The sequence below is a fragment of the Otolemur garnettii genome, unplaced genomic scaffold, assembly GCF_000181295.1.
Source record: "Otolemur garnettii isolate 467f Iridium unplaced genomic scaffold, OtoGar3 scaffold00141, whole genome shotgun sequence".
In the NCBI taxonomy this organism is placed as follows: Eukaryota; Metazoa; Chordata; class Mammalia; order Primates; family Galagidae; genus Otolemur; species Otolemur garnettii.
The window spans coordinates 1487761-1497523 of NW_003852536.1; the positions used below are offsets into that span (position 1 = coordinate 1487761).

The 9763-nt window shown below is 40.2% G+C and overlaps 1 protein-coding gene and 1 pseudogene across 2 annotated transcripts in view; both read right to left on the reverse strand.

The window, feature by feature from the left end:
• The window catches only part of CNST (consortin, connexin sorting protein), a 79966-nt gene that overhangs the window by 38987 nt on the left and 31216 nt on the right, over positions 1-9763 (reverse strand). The gene's annotated exons all lie outside the window — the stretch shown is intronic.
• LOC111728148 lies at positions 3237-3334 on the reverse strand (annotated as a pseudogene).

The window sequence follows — 9763 nt, forward strand, 5'->3', positions numbered from 1 at the left end:
ATTCGAACCTGCCACTTTAGGTGTATGTGGCTGGTGCCTTAGCCACTTGAGCCACAGGTGCTGAGCCTCAAGTTTTTAGGAATATGAATTCTATCATGGCTTAAATAATCATATAAATAGTTATATATATTATTGAATGACAAAGCTACACTTTACCTTATGCACCTATTAAACATTTAGCCAGATTCTAGCTATAAGGAATTGTAAACCACTTAAAATATGGTCTTATTAGTTTCATAACATTAATGGGGTAAAGAATTCATATTAGAAAACCATCTGCTGCCAAAGAGTTGGAAGAAATAATAAGTGAAATCAGGGCAGTGCTAAGTGTCCAGCCGGCTTCCACTACTTACTAGCCATACGTCTGGCAAGTTCTTGAATCTTCTTGATCCCTGAGTTTTTTCCCTCTGTAGCATGGGGGCTATAACATTGACCTCATGAGTTTAATGTAAGGATTAGATGAAATAATGTGTGCAAAAAGCTGGTTTGCTCCCAACCCTCAGCCTGAGAAGTGGTTTTACTGTCACTGGAATGAAAAAGGTCACTGAATTGGGAAAGCAGTTCTGAGACAGTCCAATTTTTTTTATTTGAAGAAGAACATTTAGAGGAAAGGGTAAATAAAGCTAATATAGCTTATATACCACGGTAAATAACAGGAATCATAAGAAGTAGGTTACACCCTTAAATTGCTTCCTCTGTTAATCACTGGTGTTATAGGTTTGAATGTGCTTGAACTTGCCTTTTTCTCTTTTTCATATATTATTGTACATGTAACCATTTCAGATTTGCTTGTTTCACTTAAGTATTATGCATTTAAGTTTCCCCTGTGTCTTTCCATTACTTAATTGCCCTTTTCTTTTTAACACTTGTAATAGTCTTGAACTTGTTTGTAATAAAGGCAATAATAAAGAAAATAAACACTAGCATAATCACGAGCTTTTAAGAGACTAACATGTTGTGAACTGACATCTTTACAATGTATTAAATGTCTTAAAAATAACATGAACAAAGAATTCATGATACAACATGGAAGGAGCAGCAGTTTTCTATGTGAATTCTGAAATAACTCTGTATTGTTACTTTTGATGTCACATGAGTCTTAGGAAAATTTTGCTTGAAAGACAAGGCTAATTATATTTCATGGATTAGGGCTAAAATTCCTTCTGGTGCACAAAAAGTTGTCTGGCAAAAGATATATTTATAGTTAAGGAGAAAAACCTAATCAAAACACATACTGCCACATAGAATTCCCCCTAGCCACAAATCTCATTCAACATAAATGCAGCTTCCTGTTACAACATATGAATCCACACAGCTAGAAAGGAACAAAAATTACTGTTTACCTTCATCTGTGAAAGACAAATGAGTTATAGTTAAAATTACCCAGTAGGCATTTTGATGATGCTATTTATAAGTACAAAAGTATACAAACAAATTATAGGCAAATTATAGGACCTATCTTAAGACCTGTTAACTTCTAAAATGAAGATCGCAATTTACATGTACCTAGTGAAGTGTCTAAATTAATTATTTTTATTAATCTATTATATCCAGAGATAGGGAGAATTACTTTGAGAGATTTCCCTTAATTTATCATAGTACTTGACTTTTGTGTCAGTTCTAACACATACTTGCCTTCTGTGAATACAAACTAAGGGATATGACCATTTCTCTGCTTTATAGGGAGAATGAGGTGACTGGATGATTTAAAGACAAAAATCTCACCGTTGGTACATAAGTAACCAAGAGAATAAAAAAATTATCACGGACAAAATGGGGATTGGAAAGATGTGACACAGAAGACATCAAGACCCAGGCAAGGATGGTGACAATGACTACATTTAGGATCACACTGGTTGAGCATCCCTAATCTGAAATGCTACGAAACCTAAAATTTTTGTAGCAGTGACATGATGCCACAAGTGAAAATTCTACACCTGACATCACCTGACTGGTCATAGTCAAAATGCAGTCAAAACTTTGTTACATGCACAGAATTATTTATTTATTTATTTATTTTTAAAGATAAGCTTTATTTATTTATTTTTGCCTTTTTTTTTTTTTTTTGCCGAGGCTGGGTTTGAACCCGCCACCTCCGGCATATGGGACCAGCGCCCTAGCCTTTTGAGCCACAGGAGCCATCCTACATGCACAAAATTATTACAAATATTACATTAAACCATCTTCAGGTTATATGTCTAGGGTATATATGAAATGTGATAAGTGAATTCCATGTTTAGAATTGGTCCCATGCCCAAGATAGCTCATCATATATACTGAAGTTTTCCAAAATCCTTAAAAAATCCCAAATCTACTGGGAGGATGAGGGAGGTGGATTGCTTGAGCTCAGGATTTTGAGACCAGCCTGAGTAAGAGCCAGCCAGACCCTATCTCTAAAAATACCAGGCATTGTTGTAGGAGCCTATAGTCTGAGTTACTTGGGAGGCTGAGGCAAGAAAATCACTTGAGCTCAAGAATTTGAGGTTGCCATGAGCTGTGATGCCATGGCACTCTATCAAGGGCAACAAAGTGAGACTCTGTTTCTAAATAAATAAACAAACAAATAAAATAAATAGGTGTGATAATAGCTCACACCTATAATCCTAGCACTCTGGGAGACCAAAGTAGATGGATTGCTTAAGCTAAGGAGTTTGAGGTCGGATGCCGGTAACTCAATGGCTACAGCTCTGGTCTTGTGCACTGGGGCTGGCGAGTTCAAATCCAGCTGGGGCCTGCTTAAACAAACAAAAAAAAGCCTGAGGAGTTTGAGACCAGCCTGAGCAAGAACGAGACCCCATCTCTAAATATAGCCAGTGTAGTGGTGGGTGCCTGTAGTACCAGCTACTTGGGAGGCTGAGACAAGAGGATCACTTGAGCCCAAGAGTTTGAGATTGCTGTAAGCTATGACGCCATGGCACTCTACTGAGGGCAACATAGTAAAACTCTGTTTCAAAATCAATCAATCCCAAATCCACAAAACTTCTAGTTAAGCATTTCAGAGATGGGATACTAAACCTATAAAGAGAGTGACCGACGCAAACTAAGCTGATGAACGTGTCTAAAGAAGAGGGGAGGGTGTGCAGGAGCCCTAACACATTTTATTTATTTATTTTTTATTAAATCATAGCAGCGTACATTAATACTATCATGGGGTACAGTGTACTGTTTCTGTATGCAATCTGAAATACTTTCATCCAACTGGTTAACAAAGCCTTCATGTCTTTTTCTTAGTTATTAAGAATATGGAATGCTTCACGAATTTGTGTGTCATCCTTGCGCAGGGGCCATGCTAATCTTCTCTGTATCATTCCACTTTTGGTGCTGAAGCAAGCACCTAACACATTTTAAATAGAATATCTGACTACTCTCTATGCACACTATCTCTACAGATGTGTTAGTGGAAACTCTGCCTTTGTTCATGCCGCTTCCTCTGCCTTGTCTGTTAGCTTTTAGAGCAGGAGCGCGATTCACCACTGTGACATCCTGACACAGGGCAGGTTCTGAAATACTTTGGGGGGAAAAAACTGAATGTTAGTATGCATCATGGAATGGAATACAAGCCTGTACATACTGTATCACTTGATTCTTACAACATTATGAGGCAAGTATTAGAAATTGTAGAAATTTGTCAAAGAGATTAAATGAGAACGTTGGCTCTAAAGTCAGGCTGCCTGGGTTTGAATCTAAATCTATTACTTTCCAGCTCTGTGACAGGCGTCCTCAAACTATGGCCCGCGGGCCACATGCAGCCCGCTGAGGACATTTATCCAGCCTGCTGAGTGTTTTTGCCACCGCTGCCTGTCCTGCTTAGTGGCCGACTCGTCCTGGGGCCCACAGTCTGGCCCTCCAACCGTCTGAGGGACAGTGAACTGGCCCCCTGTTTAAAAAGTTTGAGGACCCCTGCTCTGTGACTTTGGGCAAGTCAGTTTCTTTAAACTTTCATTTTGCCACCTGTTCCATAGAGATACTGCTTTATCATCATATGGAGTCTCCTAAGAAATCACATTTATATAAGAAATAAAGTAAGAAACTTCTATTTATCCATAGTTCTGCTACCTCTCTTCCTTCAAACAAAAGCACACAATTTGTTTTAAAGAAAGGAATTACAAAACAAAACTATGCTGGTTGCTTTTAGAAAAATACTTTCTTGACCCAACTGATAAAGGTTCCTTTCATTGTACTGAAGCTAGATCAAATTAAAAATCTGACAGAAAAATTATATCAATCAGAGACAATGAATGAAAACAAACAAACTCTACCGCTTCCTGTAAGAATGAACCATCCCTTTTCTGGGATCATGTTTTGTCCTGCTATGGCCGGCAGGCAGGAATTGTTCTGCAGAAACATAGCTAACAACACACTCAGAGGAAAGGCATGTGCAGGCACGCGCAGTAATTGTTCCGTGGCAAACTGTGGTAAGTTTAAATACACTTTAATATACCTTAATACACTCCCAAATTCAGCAAAGTGAGACAGTAGGGGTAAACAATTAGGATCTGAAGTCAGATTTCCTGGGATCAAATCCTGAGAGCATCACTTATTAGTAATATGATACTGGGCAAGGTACTTATTCTCTCTGCACCTAAGATTCCTCATCTATAAATTGGAGCTAACTATAGTATGCTTCAGAAGGCTGTGTTGAAGATGAAATGAGATAACCCATATAAAGAACAGACCACTGTGGCTGGCACATAGTAAACATTCAACTAATGTTTAAGTACTTAAGTTTTTTTCTTGTTTTTGGAGACAGAGTCTCACTCTGTTGCTCCAGGTTAGGGTCATGTGGAGTCATAGCTCATAGCAACTTCAAACTCTTGGGCTCAAGTGATCCTCTTGCCTTGGCCTCCTAAACAGCTGGGACTGCCTACCATAACTCCTAGTTGTTCGTTATTTTTAGTAGAGATGGGATCTTGCTCTTGCTCAAGCTGGTTTTGAACTCCTGAGCTCAAGCAATCCACCTGCCTCAGCCTCCCAGTGTGCTAGGATTACAGGTGTGAGCAACCGTGCCTGCCATGTTTATTCATTTTACTCAGAGGATCTTGCTCTGTCGCCCAGGCTGGACTGCAGTGTCCCAATCATAGCTCACTGTAGCTTGAAACTCCTGGGCCCAAGCAATCCTCTTGTCTCAAAATAGGAGTCTCCCAAGTAGCTGGGGCTATAGGTGTGCCCTCATCACACCTGACTGATTTTTTTTTGTAAAGAGGAGGTCTTGCTATGTCGCTTGGACTGGTCTCAAATGATCTTCCCACTTTGGTCTCCCAAAGTGCTGAGATTACAGGTGTGAGCCACCATGCCTGGCCAATAATTTATTTTTTAAACAGAACAAACACTATGATTTGCAAGTCTGGTCTGCTCTTGTTTTAAAACTTGAAAACTACAATTAAATTAAGCTTTGAATGTCCCTAACATAAAAAGTGATATGAATTTTTGGCATTCCCCCCCCCCCCACATAACACAAAATTTAACATTTTAACCATTTTAAAGTATACAATTCAACTGCATCAAATACAGTCACAAGTTATGCAATCGCCACTATCCACTTCCAGAACTTTTTCATCGTCCAAACAGACCCTCAGGACCCATTGACCTCTATCTTTCTTCCTTTCCTCCTCCAACTCTATTTCTGTCTCTATGGATTTGCCTACTTTAAGTACCGCATTGCTAAGTGGAATCATAAAATCTTTGTCCTCTTGGGCCTGTCTTATTTCACTTAGCATGTCTTTGAGGCTTAGCCACATTATAGCACACATACATCCATATAGAGCATCTATCAGATTATCACTCCCTTTTAAAGCTGAATAACATTCCCATAATATACTACAGATATACAGACACGCGCATACATGCACACCACATTTTGTCTATCCACTCGTTTATTGTTGGACATCTGGGTTGTTTCCACCTTTTGGCTATTGTGAATAATGCTGCTATGAGCCTTGGTGTACAAGTACCTGTTTGAGACTTTGTTTTCAATTCTTTGGGGTAGAGACGTAGACATGCAATGGCTGCGTTACACAGTAATTCTATGTTTAACTTTCTGAGGAACTGCCAACCAGTTTTCCTAGAGCTCTATGATTTTAACTGTTTCAACCACAGTCTTGAGACTTCAATATTTGGGCAGTTTTTTCCCCCATCTCTGAAATAGATAGTAAGTTACTTCCCCAAGAGTAATGGGTTGCTGTTTCTAAATCTTTGGCATCCTTATTTAAAAGATGATATCACAGAAAGATAGAAATAGTACTCTTTCAGAGTCAGTTTAATTCCGTGTCTCAGGCACAGTTCTGGCTCGGAGAAGCCCTAAAGAAATATCAGAAAGATAGTCAGGACTGTCAGAACCAACTCTGTGCTCCGAAAAACAAGAATACAGCAAAGTGACTGCTGAATCACGAGAAAGACAGTGTAACAATGAGAGCACAGCTTTGTGGCACTTTTAAATGTCTTCACCTCAACCCCTTCCCCAGCTTGACAGCAGTCTTGAAGACAAGCAGCCCACATTCCCACGTAGTAACCCAGTCCTTGGTTCTGAAGGGAGCAGAGCAGACCAGACTTGCAAACCATGGTGTTTGTTCTAACCTGTCTATAGCCACATGAAGGACTGACACAGTCGATTACCCTAATGCCAAACTCAGAACACATTCCGAGTGGAACACAGTGGGCGTTACTGGAAAAGACTGCCAGATGAGTGGAAACCCAAAGCTAAATGGAAAAAAAAATTTTATGGTTGAGCTATAAGGTAGACTATTAAAAGCCAGGGAGAGAAGGCTAGGAAGAGACTCTCCTTGGGAAATCAGGATGTTCCAAAGAGTCTGTATACACTGTGGAATTCAGAAAACCACACCCATGTCCAGGATAGGCCGCATGCCTTAGAAAAGACTGGAAGCTGGCTGGAAGGAGGAAGTAAGGCAGGAGCCTGAGCCAATCTGTAAAGGCTGCAAAAGAAATGCCAGCTAAGCTTCAGCAATCAAGAACAGCCAATGATGAGCAAGGGAGAGAACTTGACTTCTAGAATTACCATTACAATATTCAAATGACCAGTTTGCAACAACAAAAAAATCACAAAATATACAAAGAAACAGGATAGTACAGCCCATTCAGAGGAAAGAAATAAACTTCCAGAAAACATCCCTGAGGAAGCCTGTGCATTAAACTTAACTAGACAAAGAATTTCAATCCACTGTCCTAAATTTGCTCCAAGAACTAAAAGAAGGCAGGGAAAAAAGTATGAACAAAACAAGAATACAGATAAAAAAAATATAAAAAAGGAATGGGAGTTAGCATTTAATGGGTACAGAGATTGTTTGGGGTGATCAAAGTTTTGGAAACAGACAGTGATGGTGGTTAAACAACCCTATGAGTTTAATTAATGCCACTAAATGTACAGTGAAATGATTAAAATCACAAATTTATGTTGTTATGTTTTATTGCAATCAAAATAGTAAAAAAAATACCTTCAGTTCTATGATTTTATGAGTTGTAATCTCTTTTTCTTTCTTTTTTTTTTTTTGTAGACGGAGTCTCACTTTGTTGCCTCCAGTAGAGTTCTGTGGCCTCACAGCTCATAGAAACCTCAAACTCTTGGGCTCAAGTGATTCTTTTGCCTCACCTTCCTGAGTAGCTGGGACTACAGGCACATATTACAATGCCCAGCTATTTTTAGAGACTAGGTCTCGCTCCTGCTCAGGCAATCCACCTGCCTTGGCCTCCCAGAGTGCTAGGATTATAGGTGTGACCAACGTGCCTGGTCCTAGTTTTTCTATTTTTAGTAGAGATGGGGTCCAGCTCTTGCCAAGGCTGGTCACAAACTCCTGAGCTCAAGCAACCTACCTGCCTCAGCCACCCACAGTTTTATGATTACAGGTGTGAGCCACATGCCAGCCTACACTATCTCGAATCATTCATTGCATAACTGAATTCCTTAAACCAGTGCTTCTCAACCTTCCTAATGCTGCAACCCTTTAATACAGGTCCTATGGGTCGTGATCCACAGGTCGAGAACTGCCAACTTACACCAATTTATCCATTAATGCTGATGCATACATGTATGTTGGCCATACTTTTGGAAGGCACATAAATAAATTATAACACATGGTTTATGTAGTTCCTATGCTACAATCTCTGAGCCTTGATCCTCTTTTTCTCCTACATTTCCTCACTCTGAGGTTCTAGTCGATGTCATGAAAATAGACAAGATAATGCTCACTGTTTAAATATCTTCAATTGTTGGCTATGAGAAAGGATACCGGGAACAGATCTGAGAGAATAAAAGTCTTCTCACAGAAGCCCAAGGACACACCTACAAAGTCCTCCCCCTGGTGACTCGGGTCTTAGGAGTCTGTAGAAACTTAACTTGCTGGGACCTGGAAACTAATGCTTGCTTCTGCGAAAGACTGAGCCTGCCTTCTCCAGCTCAGTTTAAACTAACCAAAGAGAAAGAAACTCACAGACAAAGAGTCCTTGACTGGAGATAAAAGGGAAAAGAGCCAGCAGAAGAGCCCAGCCATTTTTGGACTTTAGTCCACAGTGGCTCCGCTGGCCTTTCCTCCCTATCTTGGGTGATTCTCTCTCTCCACTGGCCCTCGTCTTCCTGCAACAGCTAAATATATTAAAGTGGCAAAAAGGAAGTATCCCTTCCTTTTCCTTAATGCTGTACCTTGGTATTAGGAGAGATAAATATGAAAATAAGCCAATTTCCTTCGGACCTGACCTGGGATCAATGGGATATGTTATGTAATTACAAGGTAAGCACCACTTGCTCCCTAAGCCACAGTCTCTTTCTGTGCCCTCAGGCTGCAGCCTCTGCCTTCAGAGGGAGGAATACAAGGCTGTGGTTGAGAGCTTTGGCTGAGGTCAGGCTGTCCTGTAACCTAAGGTAAGGGACCTGTCTCTCTCAACTTGTCTCCTCATAAATTAACAGGAAAGGATTAACTGCGGTAACATACAAGTATACCCAGAACTTAGCCAGCACTTGGAGCAGCAGGGCTGTTCTCTAAATGGAGTGTTGGATAAATGGTTTCAAGGTCAATACAGGGATGTATAAGCAAAAACAGCCACTGGACTTTATTTTAGGGGGCAATCTTAATAATGACTATTAATATTTATTTGGACTAAAAGGTCATGCCTTTCGTAAATGTGTTTTAAATGTTTTAGTAGGAATGTGCTGGCCTAGCAGGCTCTGAAGAATAGTGACATATAAACTTTCAAAATAATTTTTCTTGTTTTCCTCTCATGTAGATGCCACAAAGGGGACTTTTCTTGAGTGGAAAGAACAAGCCCTTTTTTTATAGCTTATTTGCTTTGCTGAGCTCTTAACAAGCAGAACTCTAATTACTCATTAGAAATTTCCATTTTAAGGCCAGGCACAGGGGCTTATACCTGTAATCCTAGCAATTTGAGAGGCTGAGGCTAGAGGATCACTTGAGGCAAGGAGTTTGAGACCAGCCTGGGCAACACAGTGAGACCCTGGCTCTACAGAAAAAATTTAAAAATTAGTCAGGCATGGCGGCATATGCCTGTAGTCAGCTACTTGGGAGGCTAAAGCAGAACAATGGCTTGGGTGGAAGTTTGACATTATAGTGACCACTGATGGTGCCACTGCACTCCAGCTTGGGTGACAAAGAGAGACCCTGTCTCCCTGGGTGGGGGGGTGAGAAAGAGGAAAAAGGAGACATGAACCACTGTCTGGATCTATAAGCCTACCTTAGTATTTAAGTACCTCTGCCTCCAGCCTATCTTCAACTCAAAGACTATTAGCTGTGAGCTATGA